At 47.9% G+C, this 17,990-nt stretch overlaps 1 protein-coding gene across 1 annotated transcript in view; it reads right to left on the bottom strand.

Annotated features, from left to right (window-relative positions):
- Nucleotides 1-17,990, bottom strand: part of LOC138278803 (E3 ubiquitin-protein ligase TRIM11-like) — a 904,985-nt gene that overhangs the window by 132,892 nt on the left and 754,103 nt on the right. The window lies entirely within an intron of this gene.

Here is a 17,990-nt window from a genome sequence, read left to right as displayed (position 1 = left end):
GCTATAAGTGACACCATGATAGGGACATAAATTACTATTGGATGGGTGCACTAACTAGAAGGTAGGTGCCAATCATTCTTAAGTGCACAGAGATGGAGGAACTGGTTGAAGCAAGCTCTAGCTGCTTGAGAGATTGCTATTGCATGAATGTGCTCTGAAAGCCAGTTGCCTGAGAAAAATTGTACTTTCTTTAGAAATGCAGGCAAGGTTGAGTTAGGGAAACGAGCAATAAAAGAGGGTCAGACTACGGTAAAATCTGATCATGCACAGACAGTGACATTACTCTGTACCACATAGAGACACGCTGACAGGGCGTCAAGTACCACACTGTGACTGGATGACCTTTGATCTGGTTGTGCTGTCATTGGTGGGCAAGTCGTGAACTCTGGGGACGTAAGGAGGCTTTAGAAGAAGGGCAAGAAATAGTTTTAGGGGACAGAAATGGGTGCAGCACTGTAGGAGACTGGCCTGGTGTGTGGTGGGTACCTATGGTACTTCCACCTTATACCAGGTCCAGGTATCCTTTATTAATGAAATGTAGGCAGTGTCTAGAAGCCAGGCTCTCTAGAAGTAGCTGTGGATGAGCAGCCAAGGCTTATCTAGGAGACATGCAGAGCTCATGCAATACCACTGTAGTCACACAGTACTCACACACATGAAACAAAGCACTCAGTGTTACAAAAATAAAGGTACTTTATTTTGCTGACACAAATACCAAAGATACCATAGAGGCTATACTCCCTTATGAGGTATGTAATACACAAATTATATACACTAATATGCAGAAATAGCTGTAAAAACTGTTAGAAAACAGTGCAGTTACTGAAAATCACAATAGAGAGAAATAGTGATGGACGGAATGCTGAACAATGTCAAACATCCACCCCAGTACAGAGATCTGGGCCTAAATAAATTTTTTTGCTACCCATGCCATTCCAGTTTGGAACCAACTGTATGCAAATCAGTCTTGACCCTGTTCCCCATAGGAACAGTCCAGCCAGAACTGCCAAGCCAGGTCTTCTCTAGACTGGAAACAAGCATCCTAGGACCGGTTTCAGGGTATCATCCTGTAGTGTGGTCAGTTTTATGTATTCTTTGTGCGTTAGCCCTTTGTGCACTTTGCCCTGGATGTCTTTTATTCCTTTGCTCGCAGCTTAGAGCCTCTGTGCACTTTGCTCTAAATGCTTGTTATTCAGCTTCGTACTGTTATTTTCCAAATACCCAGTTCTATGGTCTTGTTTTATTTTTTATATCACACTGTTTAGCCTACTTCAGCACTGAAGTTTTCAATAACACATTCTTGTTCACTCTGTGCTTCAGTCAAGGATACAGTCTGGTACATTGCCGATAGATGTGGTAGGAGTTTAGTCTTTGGCATTCTTGCATAGGGACGTTTGTTAGCACATCGACATGTTGGTTATAAAAACACTTCCTTGTCCTAATACACGCAAGAGGGAGAATCTGACCAGGGAACCACAACTAGATGCTGACTGCCTCGTTGCAGATGCTGAACCAGATCACAGGCCTTTGCTCAGGTATGAGGGTTGATGGCTTCCCAGGGAATCTAAAAGGCAAGTTGGAAGCTTAACATGCTGTGCTCAAAATAGAACTAACTGAGAGAGGGTAGAATTTATTAACACCAAGATAGCGTTGTTCTTATGTTTCACTCTCCTCGTGACTATTTCAATCCTACTGTGTTGGATGGTTCTGGTTATCGCGGCTCACGCCTTAATATCTAAAATGCAGTTGTTTTATTAAAAAACAATCTATAAAACTTAAACTGCCTTTGTCATTTGTATATGAGATCATACTGTAAATGAGAGAGCTGGTTTGGATCTGAGTGACCACGACTTCCCTAAGAAGTTCCAAAGATGTCATGCGCTCGGCTGCCCAATCATCCCTTCCCCTTGGGAGAGATGAGGCACTGCTAGTTAGCCGGAGCAAAACCGGATTTGAGGTGACAGAGGTCCTTCCAAGTGGGTAAGACTTAGTCCCCCACACCAGGAACAACCCTGCTACCTAGAAATCCAGTAGTCTCATTTAGGATAATGAGAGCCCACGCGAGAATCCTTCATCAGCCAGGCTAGCTTGACTCCAGTGGCCTGGGGAGCAAGGGACCCAAGTCTAGGCATAAACATTCACCCCAGTACAGAGATCTGGGCCTAAATCCAGATGCAGTCCAGTTGCAGTTTCTTTGGTTAGAAGTTGAAGTGGAGGGTGCAGAGGATTCCTGCTGGAGTCTTGCAATCCGAATCTGAGGAACCACCCAAGAGAGAGACCCTACATAGCCCTGAAAGGAGGGGGCTCTGACGTCACCTGCTGGCACGGGCCACTCAGATGCTCCCAGAGGTCTCTGCCAACCTTGAATCCAAGACCGCAAAACCCAGGGACCCTCTGGAGCAACTCGGAGCACCACCCCTGGGGTGGTGATGGACAGAGGAGTGGTGTAGGAGGCTGGCCTGGCTTATAGCGGGTACCTGATGGTACTTACACCTTGTGCCAGGTCCAGTTATCCCTTATTAGTAGATTAGTAGTGTTCTAGCAGCTTAGGCTGATAGCGGTAGCTATAGAAGAGCAGCTTAGGCTGAACTAGGAGACATGCAAAGCTCCTACTATACCACTTATATCATATAGCACTATATCATAAGAATCACAATAAGCAGAGTTACTAAAAATAAAGGTAATTTATTTTAGTGACAATGTGCCAAAAATATCTCAGAGGATATACTCCCTTAGGAGGTAAGTAAAATACACAAAATATACACACAAACCAAAATCAGGTAAGTAAACAGTTAGCAAAGTAGTGCAAACACTGTAGAATACAATAGGATGCAATAGGCCTAGGGCCAACACACACCATATACTAAGAAAGTGGAATGCAAACCACTTAGGGACCCCAGGCCTACTGTAGTGTGTAGGGGGTCGCTGGCGGTGTAAGAAAACACTAAGGGTGTCTAAGATACCTGTAGGAGGCTGGCCTGGCTTATAGTGGGTACATGGTGGTACTTATACCCTGTGCCAGGTCCAGTTATCCTTTATTAGTAGAATAGAGGTGTTTCTAGCAGCTTAGGCTGAGAGAAGGTAGCTATGGCAAAGCAGCTTAGGCTGAACTAGGAGACATGCAAAGCTCCTACTATACCACTTATATCATATAGCACAATATCATAAGAAAACACAATACAGAGTTACTAAAAATAAAGGTACTTTATTTTTATGACAATTTGCCACAAGTATCTCAGTGAATACCCTCAGTTAGAAGATAAGTAATATACACAAGTTATATGTACACAAACCCAAAACAGGTAAGTAATAGTAAGAAAAGTAATGCAAACAGTGTAGAATTACAATAGGATGCAATAGGTGAACATAGGTCTAGGGGCAACACAAACCATATACTCCAAAAGTGGAATGCGAGTCCCGAATGGACCCCAGACCTATGGGAGCTTGTAGAGGATCGCTGGGACTGTAAGAAAACAGTCAGGGTGTCCAAGATACCCCACCCAAGACCCTGAAAAGTAGGAGTAAAGTACCCCTACCACCCCAATAGGACACAATAGTCATGATAGGGGGATTCTGCAAGAACCACAAACACCAGCAAAGCACTGAAGATGGATTCCTGGACCTTAGGATCTGCAAGGCAAGGGGACCAAGTTCAAGAGTCGCAATAGTGTCCGGGGGGGCAGGAGCCCAGGAAACCCCAGATGAAGGTGCAAGAAGGTTGCCTCCGGATGGAAGAAACCTAGGATTCTGCAACAACGAAGGGAGCTAGGAACTTCTCCTTTGGATGGAAGATGTCCAATGGCGTGCTGAAGGTTGCAGAAGTGTTCCCACGCAGAAATACCACAAACAAGCCTTGCTAGCTGTAAGGGTCGCGGAAGAGGTTTTTGGGTGCTGCTGGGGACCAGGAAGGACCAGGATGTCGCCCCTTGGAGGAGGAGACAGAGGGGGTGCTCAGCAACTCAGAGAGCCTCCACAGAAGCAGGCAGCACCCACAGAAGTACCGGAGCAGGCACTTAGAAGATTTGTAAACCGAAGCTGGCTCAGAGTCACAAAGGACGGTCCCACAATGTCTGAGTCCAACTCAGAGGGTTGAGCACTGCAGGACGAAGTGCTGGGGACCCAGGCTAGGCTGTGCACAAAGGAATCCTTGGAGAAGTGCACAAAAGCTGGAGCAGCTGAAAATCACGCAGTACACAGGTTTGCAGTCTAGCGTGGGGAGGCAAGGAATTACTTCCACCCAACTTGGACTGAAGGATCACTGGACTGTGAGAGTCACTTAGATAGAGTTCCTATGTTCCAGGGACCACGCTCGTCAGGATGAGAGGGGACCCAGAGGACCGGTGATGCAGTCTTTTGATGCCTGCGTTAGCAGGGGGAAGATTCAGTCGACCAGCGCAGGGTGAAGGCAGACAGCCCCCATAGCATGCACCACCAGGAAACAGCTGAGAAAGCTGGCAGGATGAGATGCTACAATGTTGCTGGTAGTCGTCTTGCTACTTTGTTGCAGTTTTGCAGGCGTCCTGGAGCAGTCAGCGGTCGATCTTTGGCAGAAGTCGAGGAGGGAAGTGCAGAGGAACTTTGGTGAGCTGTTGCATTCGTTATCTGAAGAATACCCAAGAGGAGAAACCCTAAATAGCCAGAAAAGGAGTTTTGGCTACCAAGGAAGGAGGATTGGCTACCAAGAAAGGTAAGAGCCTATCAGAGGGGGTCTCTGACGTAACCTGCTGGCACTGGCCACTCAGAGCAGTCCAGTGTGCCCCCCACACCTCTGTTTCCAAGATGGCAGAGGTCTGGGACACACTGGAGGAGCTGTGGGCACCTCCCTTGGGAGGTGCTGGTAAGGGGAGTGGTCACTCCCCTTTCCTTTGTCCAGTTTCACGCCAGAGCAGGGCTGGGGAATCCCTGAACCGGTGTAGACTGGTTTATGCAGAGATGGGCACCATCTGTGCCCATCAAAGCATTTCCAGAGGCTGGGGGAGGCTACTCCTCCCCAGCCCTTCACACCTATTCCCAAAGGGAGAGGGTGTAACACCCTCTCTCAGAGGAAATCCTTTGCTCTGCCTTCCTGGGACTGGGCTGCCCAGACCCCAGGGGGGCAGAAGGCTGTCTGTAGGTTGGCAGCAGTGGTAGCTGAAGTGAAAACCCCAGAGAGCTGGTTTGGCAGTACCCGGGGTCCATGCCGGAGCCCCGGGATGCATGGGATTGGCACCCCAATACCAGATTTGGCATGGGGGGACAATTCCATGATCTTACATGATGTTACATGGCCATATTCTGAATTACCATTGTGAAGCTACATATAGGTATTGACCTATAGGTAGTGCACAAGTATAATGGTGTTCCCACACTCACAAAGTCTGGGGAAATTGCCCTGAGCTATGTGGGGGCACCTTGGCTAGTTACTTCCCTGTGGGGATGTAAACCACCCTGTTTGGAGTTTTTTAGCTAACCAACAATGTGAAGATATATTCTCAGAGTCCCTATTAGTATGTTTTAGTTTAGAGCAGTGGGATTGGTCCACTGGGCCTAAGTCAAGTGATGAGAATGCCAGACAGGGATGCTGTCTAAATAAAGCCATAGCTGGGCAAAAGGTTTGTCCATATGGCTCTAAGAGAGAACAGGGTTGTTGTTTCTCTTGAGTTGGAGCGGGCAGGGTTGCTGTCCTATAAGCTCCACACTAGGGCAGGGCTGCTGTCCTAAGGTTTGTGAGGCAGTGCAGGGTTGCTGCACTAAGGTTTCTCTGGGAGAGTTGGAGGGATGCTCCAAGTTAAGTAAACTGGTGCAATTTTTCACATCAGGATTAGTTATCCCACAGAGAGGTACTTTCACCTCAGGGAGTACAGCAGTGGTAGCTGATGGTTCCCTTGGTACAGGTTCCACCCCACGAAAGGTCTCTCCCACCACAGGAATGGTATCCTTAATGGCAGGGTGGGTAGGGGATACTTTGATGCCCTTTTTACCTGTTGTTGGAGAAGGATCCTGAGATTTCAAGCCTTTTTCTCTCCTTTGCTTTTTCATTTCAGCTGAAATGAGACGAAGCAATTCCTCAGGGATACCCAGCATGGATGCATGGGACCTAAACTCTACCTCAGCCCAACCTGAAGCTTCTGGGTCATTACCTAAGAGACAGTCTACAGGTAAGCTAGGTGACACCACCACCTGCTTTGGGCCAGTAACTCCACCCCAACTAAACTGAACTATAGCGAAGGGGAGGACATGAGTGGAGTTATGGACATCAATAATCTTGTACAGTTGTCCAATGAGGTGTTGTGCAGGAGACACTAGGTTCTCAGTCACTAAAGTGATACTGGCACCTTTGTTCCTGTTGGCATGGGCCTCAACACTATTTATTAAAACTGACTGCCTGTACTTATCCATTGTAAGGGGACAAGCAGCCAGTGTGGCAAGGCCAGTGCCACCAGGTGTGACAGAAACTGTCTGGGACTGACTACCTCAGTTTCTATGATGGACCCAAAAGTGACTGTTGCCAGCAGTCCCACCACTATTACCACTACTGCTAGAGGCACTAGAGTTTGATGTATTAGTGGTGGTAGGTTCAGGGGGTTTACCTGGGCAGGCCCTATCCCCTGGCCAATGGCCTTTATTTTTACAAACATAGCACCAAGGCTTTTTAATGTGTGTGGGTTGTGATGAAGAGGAAGAAGATGATTTGTCCCCACCCCCTGAAGAGTGTTTAGGATGTGAAGAAGGATCTTTGTTTTTACTTTTATCCCTATGCATATCCTGAGATTTCTCACCATCTTTCTTCTTGCCTTCCTTGTCACCCCCTGTATGAACTTTTCTGTTCACTCTTGTTCTGACCCATTTGTCTGCCTTCTTTCCCAGTTCTTGGGGAGAGGTCAGATCTGAGTCTACCAAGTACTGATGCAACAAGTCAGACACACAATTATTCAAAATATGCTCTCTCAGGATTAGATTATAGAGGCTTTCATAGTCAGTCACCTCACTGCCATGTAACCAACCCTCCAAGACCTTCACTGAACAGTCTACAAAGTCTGTTCAGTCTTGGGAGGACTCTTTTCTTGTATCTCTGAACTTTATCCTGTATTGTTCAGTGGTTAAGCCAAATCCATCCAAGAGTGCATCCTTCAAAACTTTGTAATTATTAGCATCACTTTCTCTGACAGTAAGGAGCCTATCGCTACCCTTATCAGTGAAAGATAGCAGCCCACTGCCTCTAAAGTACTTTGCATTTGATGTACTTACCTCAAATTTGAATCTTGTGGTTCTACAATAAATTAAGAAAGTATATTTTTCTATATAAAAACCTATTGGACTGGAGTTAAGTCTTTGAGTGTGTGTTCTTCATTTATTGTGGTACAACAAATGTTTAACACTACCTCTGCTAAGCCTACTGCTCGACCACACTACCACAAATAGAGCATTAGTATTATCTATTTTTAGCACTATCAACCTCTAAGAGGAATCCTTAGACTCTGTGCACACTATCTCTCACTTTGAGGTAGTGTATACAGAGCCAGCTTCCTACAGGTACCCTGTAGGCTCCTCAGGGACTACTAATCTGTCAAGGGTTGTCTTGCACTGACAGCCAACTCCACAGAGGTGAGGGAACATTGCTTGGACCCTAATAGGAAGGAGGAATTATTTGACTGTCCTGGGCGCCAAGACATCCTGCGTGGAAATAAGGGAAGGAAGAACCAACCCTGCAGGAGGAGCTGATTGTGGGAGTGACTGCTACTGGGGTAGGGTTCCTCTGACACAGAATTGCTAAGCGAGTGCGCTGAAGGAATGGCTGTACTGTTGGACCTGGCAGGATTATTTTGGTCTTTTATCCGTTCCATAGCAACCAAGAGACCTGGAGCTGTTTGCCGGTGTGGCAATCCCAGCCAGCCGCCCGCTAGATGGCAGCAGAGAGAAGCTGTCACTCCTGCTGCGACCATCCAAGCAACATGCTGCGGGGCACAGTCCCCTGGAACACTGCTGTGGCCGCCTGGAAGGTCCCTGCTGCTGCTGAGATTCTGCTGCTAGGAGGGCTGAACACAGCCCAGCGCTGCTCCTACGAACTGGATGAGAGAATGAAAGGTCATTGAATTTAGAGACTGAGTGCTAAAGGGGAGAGCACGAGCTGCACACTTAGACCTTATGTTGACCTGGAGGGAAACCCATGGAAATGGGGGTGCACTCACAACTGACAGGTGGAGGGGTAACTGGATTAGTCGGCAGAGGCCCCTGAAAGCACAAAGACTTGCACCCCTGAATCGGGTATTCATTCATTAATGAGTCTTTTCTGTGCAATAACTTGTTTGTCTTTTGTAATAGAGACGCGCTGGGCTGGGCATGGATCATACTGCACTGTGGGGGGGGGGAGGGGGGGGAATGGTATTGATTACTGAGTCAGAGTCACCCCCACACTACCCTCCCTGAGAAGCTTGTGACTGCTCACCCTCGCTACCTCTGAGAGTCAGGTGCGGAAAGGGTTGCACATGGCCCCGGATGCAGAGCCATCGTAGGATGGACACGGGGCAGCGGTATTAAAAGGCCTCAAACACCACCGTTGTGGCTCTGTAGCCCCTGCCTGCCTTGTGGCCTCCGCAACAAGGTCTGACAACCAGAGTTTTCCTTTCTATGTTCACTCTGCTCTGAACAAACCCACATTTTGGACCGTGTTTCTGTGTGTGTTCTTCCTCTGACATTGTGACTTGCTCCTAAGTGTTTTTACTTGATAGATGGATGTGAAATGCTTTCCAGGTGCCCTTCTTCATGTACCGTATTCAACTCATGAGAAGATTGCTGGTACAAAATGCTGCTGCTCAGCTTTTAGTGAAAGTCTCCAGAGGGGCACATATTCACCATTACCTTAAGGAGCTTCACTGGCTGCCGATTAAAGAGAAGATGCAGTTTAAAGGCCTCATTTGGGCCAGCAAAGCCTTTTATCAGACTAGTCCTTTGCACTTAGCCAGGAGGCTCCCTCTGTATCATCTCGCTAGAACCCTTCGCTCCTCTGGTGCTGAACTTGCTGTGGTTCCACAAAACAAGAGGGAAAGATGGGGAAGTATTATTTTTCTTACCTTGCTGCCACGGATTGGAATGCCCTCCCCTCGAAGTTACGGGCTATGAAAGATGAGCGCTGTTTTAAGCGCTTCTGAAAAGTTGGTTGCTTCACTCAACATATCAGTGGCTGGTCTTTGCTGTGATGGGTCTTTCAGTCTTCTTAGCGCTAGGACACTCTTTGAGTAGCCTTGCACTCTATAAATCCTTATGATTATTGTTGACATTTTTATCTGCAATAATCAGGCATGACATGCAGCTAGCCACAGGACACACTGCCTGACATCATCACACATCAGCTGAATCTTGGAAACTCACTAGTCAGGTGTAAAGGTCCTGCAGCCAGACTTTGCCATCACCAGCCGGACCATTCCTCCTGTCATCAAGTGCTTATGACACACTAGTCAAACCTTAGTACACACCAGCCAAGCTGCAGGACACACCAGTCTAAGCATCAGGCTCACCGACCTGACGCCAGAACCAATCAGCTGGATCTTGACACCCACTAGCAGGATGTCTAAGCCCAACAGTCAAACTTTGAGAATCACTAACCAGATCATGAAACTCTCAAGATGTACTCAGGTCCCACTCACCTAATCTCTGCTTTCAGCAGCTGGACCTCTCCTCACACTGGTAGGACCTCATGATCCATGTGCCTAACATCAGAACCCACAATTTGATCCCAGCATCCACCAGCCAAACCTCACGCCCCTCTCTCAGACCTTACAACCTCCCAGCAAGACCTTCTGACTGACCAGATGAGCCTGGCAGACCCTGAGTGAAATCTCCTGACCCGGCTCCTCCTCCGTTACTTCTGGTGCTGATCAATGCTCCTATTTTATGATCCTTCCCCTTTTCTTCGTAATCACCCTGGATGTCTTCCTTCTAGTGGTCCAGGTCATGACTATCCTGTTCTTCCTTCTCATTGTAATGGTTCTCTTCCTCACCCTCTGGGGTGACTACACTGGTGTTTAATCCTTCGCTATGAGACCCATTTCCCTTCATGTCATTGAGATGGATGGCTCTGCATTGAAACTCCATGTCTGGGATACATTTCAAGGGCTCTGACAGGCCCATGATCATGCCTTTTATGGTGCGGTTGAATCTCTCAACCAGACCATTGCTTTGGGGGTGGTAAGGAGTGGTGAACTTATAAGTTACCCCACACTACTGCCACAGAGACTTTAAATAGGTGAATCTGAAGTTGGTACCTGTTAAAAATGGGGTCTTTGGTTGGCAGTAAGGTTACCCCCTGTCCAAGCAAGGACCCTCACTCTAGTCAGGGTAAAGGAGAATCACACTCAGTTAACCGCAGCTCACCCCCCTGGTAGCTTGGCACAAGCAGGCAGGATTAACTTCAGAGACAATGTGTTAAGTATTTGTACAAACACACACAGTAATACAGTGAACCACTACAAAATGACACAACACAGGTTTAGAAAATTAAGTATTCTTTTATCTAAATAAAGAAGACCAAATACGATCCACAAGATACAGTTAAAATATGAATTTAGCACCTAAAAGCATGAAAACAGTGCTTTGAGGCACAGTTACTGAAAGTTGGTAAATTGTAGCATTGTGACGGAGTCGTTTCCTACAAGGTGACACCAATGGCACAGTTTACGGAGTTGTTCGACCCCCAGGTACAGTACCTTAGTAAACAAGTAAAAAACAGGCCGGTGCACTGAGTAGGGGAGAGCGGTTTTGGTGGGTCTGATGCAGCGTCAGTTCTGGTGCCATGGGGCAGAAGGGCAGTGGCGTCGTGCAGCGGCGTCAGGTCCTCACTACAGGTTGGTTGAGGTGAAGCAGTGTCAGATGCGAAGACAGTCCCTTGGTTCCGGCAGATGCGAAGTCCAACGAAGTCACAATGCTGCGGGGCAACCTCACAGGGTCACGATAATGTCACAGGGCTGCAGGCGCTGCAATGGCGTTGGATTGTCACGGATGTTGGACTCACAACATTCCAGTGTCAACGAAGTCGGACGGGATCAGTAGCTGCAGCGACACGAGGCCTACAGGGTTGTCGGACTTCTACAAGGTCTATGGCCTCTGGGCAGGCGGCGTCGTGGGTCTGGGGTAGCGGCATCAGCTCACAGGGCCATCAGATTTTTCTCACTCAGCAAGGTCCACAGACTAAGAGCAAGTGCGTCGCAGTTCCGGGCAGCAGCATCCTTTGCGAAGTCGCACGCCGACTTCCAGCGCTGTCAGACTGTTTTTTCTCCAGGAATTCACTTCCAGGGGTCCAGGAACTAGAAGGGCACCTGCTGGCAAGCCAGAGTCCACAGAAAGTAGACTCAGGTCTGGTTGGTGAAGCCTTTGCTGTCCCTGAGGCTTCAAAACTGGAGGCAAGCTCTACTCCAAGTCCTTGGAGTCACTTCTCAAGCAAGAATGCAACAAAGTCCAGTCTCTGTCCCCTTGCACATGCAGAAACAGCAACTGCAGGATGGATAGCCCAACACAGCACAGTCACAGGGCAGGGCAGCACTTCTCCTCAGCTCTTCAGCTCTTCTCCAGGTAGAGGTCCTCTTGAATCCTTGAAGTAATCTAATGTCTGTGGTTTTGGGTCCAATCCTCATACCCCTTTCTGCCTTTGAACTTGGCAAACTTCAAAGTAAAGTCTCAAGTGTCTGTAAGATCCTTTCTTGTCCAGGCCAGGCCCCAGCCACACACCAGGAGGTTGGAGACTACATTGTGTGAGGGCATGCATAGCCCATTCAGGTGTGAGTGACTACTCCTCCCCTCCCCTCCAGCACAGATGGTGCTTCAGGATATGCCGGCTACACCCCAGCCCCCTTTGTGTCACTGTCTAGAGAGAGGTGCAAACAGCCCAACTGTCAAACTGATCCACAAACAGGCAGAGTCACAGAATGGTTTAAGCAAGAAAATGCCTATTTCCTAAAAGTTTCATTTTCAAACACACAATCTGTTAGAAATGGGGTCTTTGGTTGGCAGTCAGGTTACCCCCTGTCCAAGCAAGGACTCTCACTCTAGTCAGGGCAATCCAAATTATCCTGTGCCCACCCTCTGGCATCTTGGCACTGAGCAGTCAGGCTTAACTTCGAAGGCAATGTGTAAAGTATTTCTGCAATAAATCATGCAATAACACAGTAGAACACCATAAAAATGCACCACACAGTGTTTGGAAAAATATATAATATTTATCTGAATAAACACAGGTCAAAACGATCAAGAATCAACTATCAAGAATGTAAAACACATAAGTGCATGTCCCACCTTTAACATACACTGACCCTGCCTTTGGGGCTACCTAGGGCTGACCGTAGGGGTGCCTTACATGTATAAAAAGGGAAGGTTTAGGCCTGGTAAGTGGGCACACTTGCCAAGTTGAATTGGCAGTGAAAGACTGCACACACAGACACTGCAGTGGCAGGTCTGAGACATGTTTACAGGGCTACCTATGTGGGTGGCACAATCAGTGCCTACTAGGAGTATTTGATTTACAGGCCCTGGTCACCTCTTGTGCATTGTACTAGGGACTTACCAGTAAATCAAAAATGCCAACCGTGGGAAGCCAATTACATTTATATTTCACATAGGAGCACTAGCACGTTAGCACTGGATAGCAGTGGTAAAGTGCTCAGAGTAACAGAAACAGCAAAAACAGAGTCCAGCACACATCAACAACCTGGGGAACAGAGGCAAAAAGTTAGGGGAGACCGCGCCAAGGATGCCAAGTCTAACAACTTGCATGGGAATGTAACTCTGTATGTGTTCTAAAGGTGTTCCCATTATGGTATTTGGGTAGTGTAGGAGGCTGGACTGGCTTGTAGTGAGTACCAAGGGGTACTTGCACCTTGCACCAGGCCCAGTTATCCCTTATTAGTGTATAGGGTGTCTAGCAGCTTAGGCTGATAGATAATGGTAGCTTAGCAGAGCAGCTCAGGCTGAACTAGGAGACGTGTGAAGCTACTACAGTACCACTTAGTGTCATATGCACAATATCATAAGAAAACACAATACACAGTTATACTAAAAATAAAGGTACTTTATTTTTATGACAATATGCCAAAGTATCTTAGAGTGTACCCTCAGTGAGAGGATAGGAAATATACACAAGATATATATACACAATAGCAAAAATATGCAGTATAGTCTTAGAAAACAGTGCAAACAATGTATAGTTACAATAGGATGCAATGGGGAAACATAGGGATAGGGGCAACACAAACCATATACTCCAAAAGTGGAATGCGAACCACGAATGGACCCCAAACCTATGTGACCTTGTAGAGGGTCGCTGGGACTATTAGAAAATAGTGAGAGTTAGCAAAAAAACCCTCCCCAAGACCCTGAAAAGTGAGTGCAAAGTGCACCAAAGTTCCCCTAAGGACAAAGTAGTCGTGTTAGAGGAATAATGCAGGAAAGTCACAAACCAGCAATGCAACAACTGTGGATTTCCAATCTAGGGTACCTGTGGAACAAGGGGACCAAGTCCAAAAGTCACAAGCAAGTCGGAGATGGGCAGATGCCCAGGAAATGCCAGCTGTGGGTGCAAAGAAGCTTCGACTGGACAGAAGAAGCTGAGGTTTCTGCAGGAACGAAAAGGGCTAGAGACTTCCCCTTTGGTGGACGCATCCCACTCGCCTTGGAGAGTCGTGCAGAAGTGTTTTCCCGCCGGAAGGACGCCAACAAGCCTTGCTACATGCAAATCGTGCGTTTGGCGTTTTTGGACGCTGCTGGGGCCCAGGAGGGACCAGGAGGTCGCAAATTGGAACTGAAGAGAGAAGGGACGTCGAGCAAGACAAAGAGCCCTCACTGAAGCAGGTAGCACCCGGAGAAGTGCCAGAAACAGGCACTACGAGGATGCGTGAAACGGTGCTCGCCGAAGTTGCACAAAGGAGTCCCACGTCGCCGGAGACCAACTTAGAAAGTCGTGCAATGCAGGTTAGAGTGCCGTGGACCCAGGCTTGGCTGTGCACGAAGGATTTCTGCCGGAAGTGCACAGGAGCCGGAGTAGCTGCAAAGTCGCGGTTCCCAGCAATGCAGCCCAGCGAGGTGAGGCAAGGACTTACCTCCACCAAACTTGGGCTGAAGAGTCACTGGACTGTGGGGGTCACTTGGACAGCGTCGCTGGATTCGAGGGACCTCGCTCGTTGTGCTGAGAGGAGACCCAAGGGACCGGTAATGCAGCTTTTTGGTGCCTGCGGTTGCAGGGGGAAGATTCCATCGACCCACGGGAGATTTCTTCGGAGCTTCTGGTGCAGAGAGGAGGCAGGCTACCCCCACAGCATGCACAAGCAGGAAAACAGTCGAGAAGGCGGCAGGATCAGCGTTACAGAGTTGCAGTAGTCGTCTTTGCTACTATGTTGCAGGTTCGCAGGCTTCCAGCGCGGTCAGCGGTCGTTTCCTCATCAGAAGGTGAAGAGGGAGATGCAGAGGAACTCGGATGAGCTCTTGCATTCGTTATCTAAAGTTTCCCCAGAGACAGAGACCCTAAATAGCCAGAAAAGAGGGTTTGGCTACTTAGGAGAGAGGATAGGCTACTAACACCTGAAGGAGCCTATCAGCAGGAGTCTCTGACGTCACCTGGTGGCACTGGCCACTCAGAGCAGTCCAGTGTGCCAGCAGCACCTCTGTTTCCAAGATGGCAGAGGTCTGGAGCACACTGGAGGAGCTCTGGACACCTCCCAGGGGAGGTGCAAGTCAGGGGAGTGGTCACTCCCCTTTCCTTTGTCCAGTTTCGCGCCAGAGCAGGGGCTAAGGGGTCCCTGAACCGGTGTAGACTGGCTTATGCAGAATTGGGCACATCTGTGCCCAAGAAAGCATTTCCAGAGGCTGGGGGAGGCTACTCCTCCCCTGCCTTCACACCATTTTCCAAAGGGAGAGGGTGTCACACCCTCTCTCAGAGGAAGTTCTTTGTTCTGCCATCCTGGGCCAGGCCTGGCTGGACCCCAGGAGGGCAGATGCCTGTCTGAGGGGTTGGCAGCAGCAGCAGCTGCAGTGAAACCCCAGGAAGGGCAGTTTGGCAGTACCAGGGTCTGTGCTACAGACCACTGGGATCATGGAATTGTACCAACAATGCCAGGATGGCATAGAGGGGGCAATTCCATGATCATAGACATGTTACATGGCCATATTCGGAGACACCATGGTGAAGCTACATATAGGTAGTGACCTATATGTAGTGCACGCGTGTAATGGTGTCCCCGCACTCACAAAGTTCAGGGAATTGGCTCTGAACAATGTGGGGGCACCTTGGCTAGTGCTAGGGTGCCCTCACACTAAGTAACTTTGCACCTAACCTTTACCAGGTAAAGGTTAGACATATAGGTGACTTATAAGTTACTTAAGTGCAGTGTAAAATGGCTGTGAAATAACGTGGACGTTATTTCACTCAGGCTGCAGTGGCAGGCCTGTGTAAGAATTGTCAGAGCTCCCTATGGGTGGCAAAAGAAATGCTGCAGCCCATAGGGATCTCCTGGAACCCCAATACCCTGGGTACCTCAGTACCATATACTAGGGAATTATAAGGGTGTTCCAGTAAGCCAATGTAAATTGGTAAAATTGGTCACTAGCCTGTTAGTGACAATTTGAAAGTAATGAGAGAGCATAACCACTGAGGTTCTGGTTAGCAGAGCCTCAGTGAGACAGTTAGGCACCACACAGGGAACATATACATGCACACCTATGAGCACTGGGGCCCTGTGTGACAGGGTCCCAGTGACACATACATATAGGCCACAAACCTATGAGCACTGGGGTCCTGACCAGCAGGATCCCAGTGACACATAACAACCATACTGAAAACATAGTGTTTTCACTATGAGCACTGAGGCCTGGCTATCAGGATCCCAGTGAGACAGTGAAAACAGTGACAAACACCCTGACATACACTCACAAACAGGCCAAAAGTGGGGGTAACAAGGCTAGAAAGAGGCTACCTTCTCACACAACCCCCCCCCCCCCCAACGAAGGACAATAAGGCTAACCTTGGCCAGTTGAGACTTTATTGTCTAAGTGGTGATAAGTAGAGAGTAGCTCTGCAATAGACTGGTTACTCCCTTTATCATCCACTATATGGTTACTTCCCTGTGGGGATGTAAACCACCCTGTTTGAAGTTTTTTAGCTAAGCAAAAATGTGAAGATGTATCTTCAGAGTTTCTATCAGTAAGTTTTAGTTTAGAGCAGTGGGAATTGTCCACTGAACCTATTTGTAGTGATGGAAATGCCAGACAGGGATGCTGTCTCAGAAAAGCCATAGCTGGGCAAAAACTTTGTCCACATGGCTGGAAGAGAGAACAGGGATGCTGTTTCTCTTGGGTTGGAGCAGGGCAGGGATGCTGTCCTATCAGCTCCACACTAGGGCAGGGATGCTGTCCTAAGTGTTGTGAGGCAGTGCAGAGTTTCTGCACTAAAGTTTCTCTGGGAGGGTTGGAGGGATGCTCCATGTTAACTAAAATGGTGCTCTTTTTCTCACCAATGTTAGTTATCCCACAGAGAGGTACTTCCACCTCAGGGAGTACAGTTTTGCCAACTGATGATTCCCTTGGAACAGGTGCCACCCCAGGGGAGGTTTCTCCCACCACAGGAATGGTATCCTGAATGGTAGGGTGGTTAGGGGATACTGTGATACCCTTTTTACCTGTTGATGGAGAGGGTTCCTGAGTTTTCAGGCCTTCTCTCCTTTGCTTTTTCATTTCACTTGAAATGAGAGGGAACAATTCCTCAGGGATGCCCAGCATGGCTGCATGGGCATAAAACTCTACATCAGCCCAACCTGAGGCCTCTAGGTCATTACCTAAGAGACAGTCTACAGGTAAGCTAGGTGATACCACCACCTGCTTAGGGCCAGTAACTCCACCCCAACTAAACTGAATTATAGCTAAGGGAAGAAACTTAGTGGAGTTATGGACATCAATAATCTTATACTGTTGTCCAATGATGTGTTGATCAGGGTGCACTAGGTTTTCAGTCACCAAAGTGAAACTGGCACCTGTGTCCCTGTAGGCCAAGGCCTCAACACCATTTATTGAAACTGTCTGCCTGTACTTATCCATTGTAAGGGGACAAGCAGCCAGTGTGGCAAGGCCAATGCCACTAGGTGTGACAGAAACTGTCTTGGGACTGATTACATCAGTTTCCACTATGGACCCATAAGTGAACCCAACTACACCCTTTGCTTGACTGTTGCCAGCAGTCCCACCACTAGTACCACTACTGCTAGGGGCACTAGAGCTTGATGTATTAGTGGTGGTAGGCTCAGGAGGTTTACCTGGACAGGACTTATCCCCTGGCCTATGGCCTCTGTTTTTACACACAAAGCACCAAGGCTTTTTAATGTGTGCGGGTTGGGAAGAAGAGGAAGAATTTGTTTTATCCCCACCCTCTGAAGAGTGTTTAAGATTTGAAGTGGGATCTTTGGTTTTACCCTTATCCCCATGCTTATCTTGAGATTTTTCACCATCTTTCTTCTTATTGCCATCTTTGTCACCCCCTGTATGAACTTTTCTGTTCACCCTTGTTCTGACCCATTTGTCTGCCTTCTTTCCCAATTCTTGGGGAGAGGTCAGATCAGAGTCTACCAGGTACTGGTGCAACAAATCAGACACACAATTATTAAGTATATGCTCTCTCAGGATTGTGTTATACAGGCTTTCATAATCAGTAACTTTACTGCCATGTAACCACCCCTCCAAGGCCTTCACTGAATGGTCAATGAAATCAACCCAGTCTTGTGAAGACTCCTTTTTGGTCTCTCTGAACTTTATCCTGTACTGTTCAGTGGTTAAGCCATAACCATCCAGGAGTGCATTCTTAAGAACTTGGAAATTATTAGCATCATTTTCTTTTACAGTAAGGAGCCTATCCCTACCTTTTCCACTAAATGATAGCCATAGGATAGCAGCCCACTGCCTTTGAGGGACATCCTGTACAACACAGGCCCTCTCAAGTGCAGCAAACCACTTGTTAATGTCATCCCCCTCCTTATAAGGGGGAA

Source organism: Pleurodeles waltl, unplaced genomic scaffold (assembly GCF_031143425.1).
Source record: "Pleurodeles waltl isolate 20211129_DDA unplaced genomic scaffold, aPleWal1.hap1.20221129 scaffold_59, whole genome shotgun sequence".
Taxonomy (NCBI): Eukaryota; Metazoa; Chordata; class Amphibia; order Caudata; family Salamandridae; genus Pleurodeles; species Pleurodeles waltl.
Note: the sequence above shows the minus strand (reverse complement) of the source record. Positions and strands in the feature narration are given on the sequence as shown.